Consider the following 9,468-nt stretch of genomic DNA (forward strand, 5'->3'; position numbering starts at 1 on the left):
TTATTCATTTATGTACCAGTAGTTAGAAGTAGAAAAGTTCTAACAGAAACCACAAAGCTCATCTACAGCCACACAACATTGGATACGCCCAATCTCATCTGATCTTGGAAGCTAAGCAGTGTTGGTCCTGGTTAGTACTTGGATGGGAGACAACCTGGCAATACAAGGTGCTGTAGGTATTTTTATATTGCCAACACAATTCTGTTGAAGCATTCCATTTTCAAACTTATTTATTTATGTACCAGCAGTTAGAAGTAGAAAAGTTCTAACAGAAACCGCAAAGCTCATCTACAGTCACATTACACTGGATACGCCCAATCTCATCTGATCTTGGAAACTAAGCAGTGCTGGGCCTGGTTAGTATTTGGATGGGAAACCTCCTGGGAATGCAAGGTGCTGCAGATATTTTAATACTGCCAACTCCGTTCTGTTGATGCATTCCATTTTCAAACTTTTTCATTTATTTACCAGTAGTTAGAAGTAGAAAAGTTCTAACAGAAACCACAAAGCTCATCTACAGCCACACCACACTGGATACGAACAATCTCATCTGATCTTGGAAGCTAAGCAGTGTTGGGCCTGTTTAGTACTTTGGTGGGAGACCACCTGGGAATATGAGGTGCTGGAGGTATTTTTATACTGCCAACACCGTTCTGTTGATGCATTCCATTTTCAAACGTATTCATTTATGTACCAGTAGTTAGAAGTAGAAAAGTTCTAACAGAAACTACAAAACTCATCTACAGCCACACCACACTGGATACGCCCAATCTCATCTGATCTTGGAAGCTAAGCAGTGTTGGTCCTGGTTAGTACTTGGATGGGAGACCACCTGGCAATACAAGGTGCTGTAGGTATTTTAATACTGCCAACACCGTTCTGTTGATGCATTCCATTTTCAAACTTATTAATTTATGTACCAGTAGCTAGAAGTAGAAAAGTTCTAACAGAAACTGCAAAGTTCATCTACAGCCACACCACACTGGATACGCCCAATCTCATCTGATCTTGGAAACTCAGCAGAGCTGGGCCTGGTTAGCATTTGGATGGGAAACCACCTGGGAATGCAAGGTGCTGCAGATATTTTTATACTGCCAACTCCGTTCTGTTGATGCATTCCATTTTCAAACTTTTTCATTTATTTACCAGTAGTTAGAAGTAGAAAAGTTCTGACAGAAACCACAAAAATTATCTTCAGTCACACCACACTGGATACGCCCAAACTCATATAATCTTGGAAGCTAAGAAGTGTTGGGCCTGGTTAGTACTTGGATGGGAGACCACCTGGCATTACACGGTGCTGTAGGTATTTTTATACTGCCAATACCGTTCTGTTGATGCATTCCATTTTCAAACTTATTCATTTATGTACCAGTAGTTAGAAGTAGAAAAGTTCTAACAGAAACATCAAAGCTCATCTACAGCCACACCACACTGGATACGCTCAATCTTATCTGATCTTGGAAGCTAAGCAGTATTGGGACTGGTTAGTACTTTGATGGGAGACCACCTGGGAATACAAGGTGCTGCAGGTATTTTTGTACTGCCAACACCGTTCTGTTGATGCATTCCATTTTCAAACTTATTCATTTATGTACCAGTAGCTAGAAGTAGAAAAGTTCTAACAGAAACCACAAAGCTCATCTACAGCCACACCACACTGGATACACCCAATCTCATCTGATCTTGGAAACTAAGCAGTGTTGGGCCTGGTTAGTACTTGGATGGGAGACCTCCTGAGAATACAAGGTGCTGTAGGTATTTTTATACTGCCAACACCGTTCTGTTGATGCATTCCAATTTCAAACTTTTTCATTTATTTACCAGTAGTTAGAAGTAGAAAAGTTCTGACAGAAACCACAAAAATTATCTTCAGCCACACCACACTGGATACGCCCAATCTCATCTGATCTTGGAAACTCAGCAGAGCTGGGCCTGGTTAGTATTTGGATGGGAAACCACCTGGGAATGCAAGGTGCTGCAGATATTTTTATACTGCCAACTCCGTTCTGTTGATGCATTCCATTTTCAAACTTTTTCATTTATTTACCAGTAGTTAGAAGTAGAAAAGTTCTGACAGAAACCACAAAAATTATCTTCAGCCACACCACACTGGATACGCCCAAACTCATCTAATCTTGGAAGCTAAGAAGTGTTGGGCATGGTTAGTACTTGGATGGGAGACCACCTGGCATTACACGGTGCTGTAGGTGTTTTTATACTGCCAATACCGTTCTGTTGATGCATTCCATTTTCAAACTTATTCATTTATGTACCAGTAGTTAGAAGTAGAAAAGTTCTAACAGAAACTACAAAGCTCATCTACAGCCACACCACACTGGATACACCCAATCTCATCTGATTTTGGAAGCTAAGCAGTGTTGGGCCTGGTTAATACTTGGATGGGAGACCACCTGGGAATACAATGTGCTGTAGGTATTTTTATACTGCCAACACTGTTCTGTTGATGCATTCCATTTTCATTCTTATTCATTTATGTACCAGTAGTTAGAAGTAGAAAAGTTCTAACAGAAACCACAAAGCTCATCTACAGCTACACAACATTGGATACGCCCAATCTCATCTGATCTTGGAAGATAACCAGTGTTGGTCCTGGTTAGTACTTGGATGGGAGACCACCTGGCAATACAAGGTGCTGTAGGTATTTTTATATTGCCAACACCATTCTGTTGAAGCATTCCATTTTCAAACTTATTTATTTATGTACCAGTAGCTAGAAGTAGAAAAGTTCTAACAGAAACCGCAAAGCTCATCTACAGCCACATCACACTGGATACGCCCAATCTCATCTGATCTTGGAAACTAAGCAGTGCTGGGCCTGGTTAGTATTTGGATGGGAAACCTCCTGGGAATGCAAGGTGCTGCAGATATTTTTATACTGCCAACTCCGTTCTGTTGATGCATTCCATTTTCAAACTTTTTCATTTATTTACCAGTAGTTAGAAGTAGAAAAGTTCTAACAGAAACCACAAAGCTCATCTACAGCCACACCACACTGGATACGAACAATCTCATCTGATCTTGGAAGCTAAGCAGTGTTGGGCCTGTTTAGTACTTTGGTGGGAGACCACCTGGGATTACAAGGTGCTGTAGGTATTTTTATACTGCCAACACCGTTCTGTTGATGCATTCCATTTTCAAACTTATTCATTTATGTACCAGTAGTTAGAAGTAGAAAAGTTCTAACAGAAACCACAAAGCTCATCTACAGCCACACCACACTGGATACACCCAATCTCATCTGATTTTGGAAGCTAAGCAGTGTTGGGCCTGGTTAATACTTGGATGGGAGACCACCTGGGAATACAATGTGCTGTAGGTATTTTTATGCTGCCAACACTGTTCTGTTGATGCATTCCATTTTCAATCTTATTCATTTATGTACCAGTAGTTAGAAGTAGAAAAGTTCTAACAGAAACCACAAAGCTCATCTACAGCTACACAACATTGGATACGCCCAATCTCATCTGATATTGGAAGATAACCAGTGTTGGTCCTGGTTAGTACTTGGATGGGAGACCACCTGGCAATACAAGGTGCTGTAGGTATTTTTATATTGCCAACACCATTCTGTTGAAGCATTCCATTTTCAAACTTATTTATTTATGTACCAGTAGCTAGAAGTAGAAAAGTTCTAACAGAAACCACAAAGCTCATCTACAGCCACACAACATTGGATACGCCCAATCTCATCTGATCTTGGAAGCTAAGCAGTGTTGGTCCTGGTTAGTACTTGGATGGGAGACAACCTGGCAATACAAGGTGCTGTAGGTATTTTTATATTGCCAACACCATTCTGTTGAAGCATTCCATTTTCAAACTTATTTATTTATGTACCAGTAGTTAGAAGTAGAAAAGTTCTAACAGAAACCGCAAAGCTCATCTACAGTCACATCACACTGGATACGCCCAATCTCATCTGATCTTGGAAACTAAGCAGTGCTGGGCCTGGTTAGTATTTGGATGGGAAACCTCCTGGGAATGCAAGGTGCTGCAGATATTTTTATACTGCCAACTCCGTTCTGTTGATGCATTCCATTTTCAAACTTTTTCATTTATTTACCAGTAGTTAGAAGTAGAAAAGTTCTAACAGAAACCACAAAGCTCATCTACAGCCACACCACACTGGATACGAACAATCTCATCTGATCTTGGAAGCTAAGCAGTGTTGGGCCAGTTTAGTACTTTGGTGGGAGACCACCTGGGATTACGAGGTGCTGTAGGTATTTTTATACTGCCAACACCGTTCTGTTGATGCATTCCATTTTCAAACTTATTCATTTATGTACCAGTAGTTAGAAGTAGAAAAGTTCTAACAGAAACTACAAAGCTCATCTACAGCCACACCACACTGGATACGCCCAATCTCATCTGATCTTGGAAGCTAAGCAGTATTGGGACTGGTTAGTACTTTGATGGGAGACCACCTGGGAATACAAGGTGCTGCAGGTATTTTTATATTGCCAACACCGTTCTGTTGATGCATTCCATTTTCAAACTTATTCATTTATGTACCAGTAGCTAGAAGTAGAAAAGTTCTAACAGAAACCACAAAGCTCATCTACAGCCACACCACACTGGATACACCCAATCTCATCTGATTTTGGAAGCTAAGCAGTGTTGGGCCTGGTTAGTACTTGGATGGGAGACCACCTGGGAATAAAAGGTGCTGTATGTATTTTTATACTGCCAACACTGTTCTATTGATGCATTCCATTTTAAATCTTATTCATTTATGTACCAGTAGTTAGAAGTAGAAAAGTTCTAACAGAAACCACAAAGCTCATCTACAGCCACACAACATTGGATACGCCCAATCTCATCTGATCTTGGAAGCTAAGCAGTGTTGGTCCTGGTTAGTACTTGGATGGGAGACAACCTGGCAATACAAGGTGCTGTAGGTATTTTTATATTGCCAACACCATTCTGTTGAAGCATTCCATTTTCAAACTTATTTATTTATGTACCAGCAGTTAGAAGTAGAAAAGTTCTAACAGAAACCGCAAAGCTCATCTACAGTCACATCACACTGGATACGCCCAATCTCATCTGATCTTGGAAACTAAGCAGTGCTGGGCCTGGTTAGTATTTGGATGGGAAACCTCCTGGGAATGCAAGGTGCTGCAGATATTTTAATACTGCCAACTCCGTTCTGTTGATGCATTCCATTTTCAAACTTTTTCATTTATTTACCAGTAGTTAGAAGTAGAAAAGTTCTAACAGAAACCACAAAGCTCATCTACAGCCACACCACACTGGATACGAACAATCTCATCTGATCTTGGAAGCTAAGCAGTGTTGGGCCTGTTTAGTACTTTGGTGGGAGACCACCTGGGAATATGAGGTGCTGGAGGTATTTTTATACTGCCAACACCGTTCTGTTGATGCATTCCATTTTCAAACTTATTCATTTATGTACCAGTAGTTAGAAGTAGAAAAGTTCTAACAGAAACTACAAAACTCATCTACAGCCACACCACACTGGATACGCCCAATCTCATCTGATCTTGGCAGCTAAGCAGTGTTGGTCCTGGTTAGTACTTGGATGGGAGACCACCTGGCAATACAAGGTGCTGTAGGTATTTTTATACTGCCAACACCGTTCTGTTGATGCATTCCATTTTCAAACTTATTCATTTATGTACCAGTAGTTAGAAGTAGAAAAGTTCTAACAGAAACTACAAAACTCATCTACAGCCACACCACACTGGATACGCCCAATCTCATCTGATCTTGGCAGCTAAGCAGAGCTGGGCCTGGTTAGTATTTGGATGGGAAACCACCTGGGAATGCAAGGTGCTGCAGATATTTTTATACTGCCAACTCCGTTCTGTTGATGCATTCCATTTTCAAACTTTTTCATTTATTTACCAGTAGTTAGAAGTAGAAAAGTTCTGACAGAAACCACAAAAATTATCTTCAGTCACACCACACTGGATACGCCCAAACTCATATAATCTTGGAAGCTAAGAAGTGTTGGGCCTGGTTAGTACTTGGATGGGAGACCACCTGGCATTACACGGTGCTGTAGGTATTTTTATACTGCCAATACCGTTCTGTTGATGCATTCCATTTTCAAACTTATTCATTTATGTACCAGTAGTTAGAAGTAGAAAAGTTCTAACAGAAACTACAAAGCTCATCTACAGCCACACCACACTGGATACGCCCAATCTTATCTGATCTTGGAAGCTAAGCAGTATTGGGACTGGTTAGTACTTTGATGGGAGACCACCTGGGAATACAAGGTGCTGCAGGTATTTTTATACTGCCAACACCGTTCTGTTGATGCATTCCATTTTCAAACTTATTCATTTATGTACCAGTAGCTAGAAGTAGAAAAGTTCTAACAGAAACCACAAAGCTCATCTACAGCCACACCACACTGGATACACCCAATCTCATCTGATTTTGGAAGCTAAGCAGTGTTGGGCCTGGTTAGTACTTGGATGGGAGACCTCCTGAGAATACAAGGTGCTGTAGGTATTTTTATACTGCCAACACCGTTCTGTTGATGCATTCCAATTTCAAACTTTTTCATTTATTTACCAGTAGTTAGAAGTAGAAAAGTTCTAACAGAAACCACAAAAATTATCTTCAGCCACACCACACTGGATACGCCCAATCTCATCTGATCTTGGAAACTCAGCAGAGCTGGGCCTGGTTAGTATTTGGATGGGAAACCACCTGGGAATGCAAGGTGCTGCAGATATTTTTATACTGCCAACTCCGTTCTGTTGATGCATTCCATTTTCAAACTTTTTCATTTATTTACCAGTAGTTAGAAGTAGAAAAGTTCTGACAGAAACCACAAATATTATCTTCAGCCACACCACACTGGATACGCCCAAACTCATCTAATCTTGGAAGCTAAGAAGTGTTGGGCATGGTTAGTACTTGGATGGGAGACCACCTGGCATTACACGGTGCTGTAGGTGTTTTTATACTGCCAATACCGTTCTGTTGATGCATTCCATTTTCAAACTTATTTATTTATGTACCAGTAGTTAGAAGTAGAAAAGTTCTAACAGAAACTACAAAGCTCATCTACAGCCACACCACACTGGATACACCCAATCTCATCTGATTTTGGAAGCTAAGCAGTGTTGGGCCTGGTTAATACTTGGATGGGAGACCACCTGGAAATACAATGTGCTGTAGGTATTTTTATACTGCCAACACTGTTCTGTTGATGCATTCCATTTTCAATCTTATTCATTTATGTACCAGTAGTTAGAAGTAGAAAAGTTCTAACAGAAACCACAAAGCTCATCTACAGCTACACAACATTGGATACGCCCAATCTCATCTGATCTTGGAAGATAACCAGTGTTGGTCCTGGTTAGTACTTGGATGGGAGACCACCTGGCAATACAAGGTGCTGTAGGTATTTTTATATTGCCAACACCATTCTGTTGAAGCATTCCATTTTCAAACTTATTTATTTATGTACCAGTAGCTAGAAGTAGAAAAGTTCTAACAGAAACCGCAAAGCTCATCTACAGCCACATCACACTGGATACGCCCAATCTCATCTGATCTTGGAAACTAAGCAGTGCTGGGCCTGGTTAGTATTTGGATGGGAAACCTCCTGGGAATGCAAGGTGCTGCAGATATTTTTATACTGCCAACTCCGTTCTGTTGATGCATTCCATTTTCAAACTTTTTCATTTATTTACCAGTAGTTAGAAGTAGAAAAGTTCTAACAGAAACCACAAAGCTCATCTACAGCCACACCACACTGGATACGAACAATCTCATCTGATCTTGGAAGCTAAGCAGTGTTGGGCCTGTTTAGTACTTTGGTGGGAGACCACCTGGGAATACGAGGTGCTGTAGGTATTTTTATACTGCCAACACCGTTCTGTTGATGCATTCCATTTTCAAACTTATTCATTTATGTACCAATAGTTAGAAGCAGAAAAGTTCTAACAGAAACTACAAAGCTCATCTACAGCCACACCACACTGGATACGCCCAATCTCATCTGATCTTGGAAGCTAAGCAGTATTGGGACTGGTTAGTACTTTGATGGGAGACCACATGGGAATACAAGGTGCTGCAGATATTTTTATACTGCCAACACCGTTCTGTTGATGCATTCCATTTTCAAACTTATTCATTTATGTACCAGTAGCTAGAAGTAGAAAAGTTCTAACAGAAACCACAAAGCTCATCTACAGCCACACCACACTGGATACACCCAATCTCATCTGATTTTGGAAGCTAAGCAGTGTTGGGCCTGGTTAGTACTTGGATGGGAGACCACCTGGGAATAAAAGGTGCTGTAGGTATTTTTATACTGCCAACACTGTTCTATTGATGCATTCCATTTTCAATCTTATTCATTTATGTACCAGTAGTTAGAAGTAGAAAAGTTCTAACAGAAACCACAAAGCTCATCTACAGCCACACAACATTGGATACGCCCAATCTCATCTGATCTTGGAAGCTAAGCAGTGTTGGTCCTGGTTAGTACTTAGATGGGAGACAACCTGGCAATACAAGGTGCTGTAGGTATTTTTATATTGCCAACACCATTCTGTTGAAGCATTCCATTTTCAAACTTATTTATTTATGTACCAGCAGTTAGAAGTAGAAAAGTTCTAACAGAAACCGCAAAGCTCATCTACAGCCACATCACACTGGATACGCCCAATCTCATCTGATCTTGGAAACTAAGCAGTGCTGGGCCTGGTTAGTATTTGGATGGGAAACCTCCTGGGAATGCAAGGTGCTGCAGATATTTTAATACTGCCAACTCCGTTCTGTTGATGCATTCCATTTTCAAACTTTTTCATTTATTTACCAGTAGTTAGAAGTAGAAAAGTTCTGACAGAAACCATAAAAATTATCTTCAGCCACACCACACTGGATACGCCCAAACTCATCTAATTTTGGAAGCTAAGAAGTGTTGGGCCTGGTTAGTACTTGGATGGGAGACCACCTGGCATTACAAGGTGCTGTAGGTATTTTTATACTGCCAATACCGTTCTGTTGATGCATTCCATTTTCAAACTTATTCATTTATGTACCAGTAGTTAGAAGTAGAAAAGTTCTAACAGAAACTACAAAGCTCATCTACAGCCACACTACACTGGATACACCCAATCTCATCTGATTTTGGAAGCTAAGCAGTGTTGGGCCTGGTTAGTACTTGTATGGGAGACCACCTGGGAATACAAGGTGCTGTAGGTATTTTTATACTGCCAACACTGTTCTGTTGATGCATTCCATTTTTAATCTTATTCATTTATGTACCAGTAGTTAGAAGTAGAAAAGTTCTAACAGAAACCACAAAGCTCATCTACAGCTACACAACATTGGATACGCCCAATCTCATCTGATCTTGGAAGCTAAGCAGTGTTGGTCCTGGTTAGTACTTGGATGGGAGACCACTTGGCAATACAAGGTGCTGTAGGTATTTTTATATTGCCAACACCATTC

The 9,468-nt window shown here is 40.6% G+C and overlaps 5 non-coding genes and 35 pseudogenes across 5 annotated transcripts; all 40 read left to right on the top strand.

The window, feature by feature from the left end:
- Positions 1 to 60: 60 nt before the first annotated feature.
- On the top strand, positions 61 to 179 carry LOC134964092 (5S ribosomal RNA; annotated as a pseudogene).
- A 107-nt stretch (positions 180 to 286) lies between these two features.
- LOC134963362 (5S ribosomal RNA) lies at positions 287 to 405 on the top strand (annotated as a pseudogene).
- A 107-nt stretch (positions 406 to 512) lies between these two features.
- On the top strand, positions 513 to 631 carry LOC134961833 (5S ribosomal RNA; annotated as a pseudogene).
- Positions 632 to 738: 107 nt separating this feature from the next.
- On the top strand, positions 739 to 857 carry LOC134959983 (5S ribosomal RNA; annotated as a pseudogene).
- Positions 858 to 964: 107 nt separating this feature from the next.
- LOC134964941 (5S ribosomal RNA) lies at positions 965 to 1,083 on the top strand (annotated as a pseudogene).
- A 107-nt stretch (positions 1,084 to 1,190) lies between these two features.
- On the top strand, positions 1,191 to 1,309 carry LOC134959082 (5S ribosomal RNA; annotated as a pseudogene).
- A 107-nt stretch (positions 1,310 to 1,416) lies between these two features.
- LOC134963307 (5S ribosomal RNA) lies at positions 1,417 to 1,535 on the top strand (annotated as a pseudogene).
- Positions 1,536 to 1,642: 107 nt separating this feature from the next.
- LOC134960449 (5S ribosomal RNA) lies at positions 1,643 to 1,761 on the top strand. Its single transcript, XR_010187759.1, has one exon. It is a non-coding gene; the product is annotated as a 5S ribosomal RNA (ribosomal RNA).
- Positions 1,762 to 1,868: 107 nt separating this feature from the next.
- On the top strand, positions 1,869 to 1,987 carry LOC134964011 (5S ribosomal RNA; annotated as a pseudogene).
- Positions 1,988 to 2,320: 333 nt separating this feature from the next.
- Positions 2,321 to 2,439, top strand: LOC134960132 (5S ribosomal RNA; annotated as a pseudogene).
- A 107-nt stretch (positions 2,440 to 2,546) lies between these two features.
- LOC134963954 (5S ribosomal RNA) lies at positions 2,547 to 2,665 on the top strand (annotated as a pseudogene).
- Positions 2,666 to 2,772: 107 nt separating this feature from the next.
- On the top strand, positions 2,773 to 2,891 carry LOC134962221 (5S ribosomal RNA; annotated as a pseudogene).
- A 107-nt stretch (positions 2,892 to 2,998) lies between these two features.
- LOC134961752 (5S ribosomal RNA) lies at positions 2,999 to 3,117 on the top strand (annotated as a pseudogene).
- A 107-nt stretch (positions 3,118 to 3,224) lies between these two features.
- On the top strand, positions 3,225 to 3,343 carry LOC134960133 (5S ribosomal RNA; annotated as a pseudogene).
- A 107-nt stretch (positions 3,344 to 3,450) lies between these two features.
- Positions 3,451 to 3,569, top strand: LOC134964792 (5S ribosomal RNA; annotated as a pseudogene).
- A 107-nt stretch (positions 3,570 to 3,676) lies between these two features.
- Positions 3,677 to 3,795, top strand: LOC134964093 (5S ribosomal RNA; annotated as a pseudogene).
- A 107-nt stretch (positions 3,796 to 3,902) lies between these two features.
- LOC134962547 (5S ribosomal RNA) lies at positions 3,903 to 4,021 on the top strand (annotated as a pseudogene).
- A 107-nt stretch (positions 4,022 to 4,128) lies between these two features.
- LOC134961603 (5S ribosomal RNA) lies at positions 4,129 to 4,247 on the top strand (annotated as a pseudogene).
- A 107-nt stretch (positions 4,248 to 4,354) lies between these two features.
- LOC134961243 (5S ribosomal RNA) lies at positions 4,355 to 4,473 on the top strand (annotated as a pseudogene).
- A 107-nt stretch (positions 4,474 to 4,580) lies between these two features.
- LOC134959167 (5S ribosomal RNA) lies at positions 4,581 to 4,699 on the top strand. Its single transcript, XR_010187242.1, has one exon. It is a non-coding gene; the product is annotated as a 5S ribosomal RNA (ribosomal RNA).
- A 107-nt stretch (positions 4,700 to 4,806) lies between these two features.
- LOC134964094 (5S ribosomal RNA) lies at positions 4,807 to 4,925 on the top strand (annotated as a pseudogene).
- Positions 4,926 to 5,032: 107 nt separating this feature from the next.
- Positions 5,033 to 5,151, top strand: LOC134962548 (5S ribosomal RNA; annotated as a pseudogene).
- A 107-nt stretch (positions 5,152 to 5,258) lies between these two features.
- On the top strand, positions 5,259 to 5,377 carry LOC134961834 (5S ribosomal RNA; annotated as a pseudogene).
- Positions 5,378 to 5,484: 107 nt separating this feature from the next.
- LOC134960468 (5S ribosomal RNA) lies at positions 5,485 to 5,603 on the top strand (annotated as a pseudogene).
- A 107-nt stretch (positions 5,604 to 5,710) lies between these two features.
- Positions 5,711 to 5,829, top strand: LOC134961408 (5S ribosomal RNA; annotated as a pseudogene).
- Positions 5,830 to 5,936: 107 nt separating this feature from the next.
- LOC134959085 (5S ribosomal RNA) lies at positions 5,937 to 6,055 on the top strand (annotated as a pseudogene).
- Positions 6,056 to 6,162: 107 nt separating this feature from the next.
- On the top strand, positions 6,163 to 6,281 carry LOC134962595 (5S ribosomal RNA; annotated as a pseudogene).
- Positions 6,282 to 6,388: 107 nt separating this feature from the next.
- Positions 6,389 to 6,507, top strand: LOC134959921 (5S ribosomal RNA). The gene has a single exon (XR_010187674.1). It is a non-coding gene; the product is annotated as a 5S ribosomal RNA (ribosomal RNA).
- A 107-nt stretch (positions 6,508 to 6,614) lies between these two features.
- LOC134964012 (5S ribosomal RNA) lies at positions 6,615 to 6,733 on the top strand (annotated as a pseudogene).
- Positions 6,734 to 7,066: 333 nt separating this feature from the next.
- LOC134961223 (5S ribosomal RNA) lies at positions 7,067 to 7,185 on the top strand (annotated as a pseudogene).
- A 107-nt stretch (positions 7,186 to 7,292) lies between these two features.
- Positions 7,293 to 7,411, top strand: LOC134963955 (5S ribosomal RNA; annotated as a pseudogene).
- Positions 7,412 to 7,518: 107 nt separating this feature from the next.
- LOC134962222 (5S ribosomal RNA) lies at positions 7,519 to 7,637 on the top strand (annotated as a pseudogene).
- Positions 7,638 to 7,744: 107 nt separating this feature from the next.
- On the top strand, positions 7,745 to 7,863 carry LOC134960191 (5S ribosomal RNA; annotated as a pseudogene).
- Positions 7,864 to 7,970: 107 nt separating this feature from the next.
- LOC134961102 (5S ribosomal RNA) lies at positions 7,971 to 8,089 on the top strand (annotated as a pseudogene).
- A 107-nt stretch (positions 8,090 to 8,196) lies between these two features.
- LOC134961619 (5S ribosomal RNA) lies at positions 8,197 to 8,315 on the top strand. The gene has a single exon (XR_010187938.1). It is a non-coding gene; the product is annotated as a 5S ribosomal RNA (ribosomal RNA).
- A 107-nt stretch (positions 8,316 to 8,422) lies between these two features.
- LOC134964325 (5S ribosomal RNA) lies at positions 8,423 to 8,541 on the top strand (annotated as a pseudogene).
- A 107-nt stretch (positions 8,542 to 8,648) lies between these two features.
- LOC134962223 (5S ribosomal RNA) lies at positions 8,649 to 8,767 on the top strand (annotated as a pseudogene).
- A 107-nt stretch (positions 8,768 to 8,874) lies between these two features.
- On the top strand, positions 8,875 to 8,993 carry LOC134958979 (5S ribosomal RNA; annotated as a pseudogene).
- A 107-nt stretch (positions 8,994 to 9,100) lies between these two features.
- On the top strand, positions 9,101 to 9,219 carry LOC134964870 (5S ribosomal RNA). The gene has a single exon (XR_010188255.1). It is a non-coding gene; the product is annotated as a 5S ribosomal RNA (ribosomal RNA).
- A 107-nt stretch (positions 9,220 to 9,326) lies between these two features.
- Positions 9,327 to 9,445, top strand: LOC134963071 (5S ribosomal RNA; annotated as a pseudogene).
- The last annotated feature ends 23 nt before the right edge of the window (positions 9,446 to 9,468 follow it).

This window comes from Pseudophryne corroboree, chromosome 9, assembly GCF_028390025.1.
Source record: "Pseudophryne corroboree isolate aPseCor3 chromosome 9, aPseCor3.hap2, whole genome shotgun sequence".
Classification (NCBI taxonomy): Eukaryota; Metazoa; Chordata; class Amphibia; order Anura; family Myobatrachidae; genus Pseudophryne; species Pseudophryne corroboree.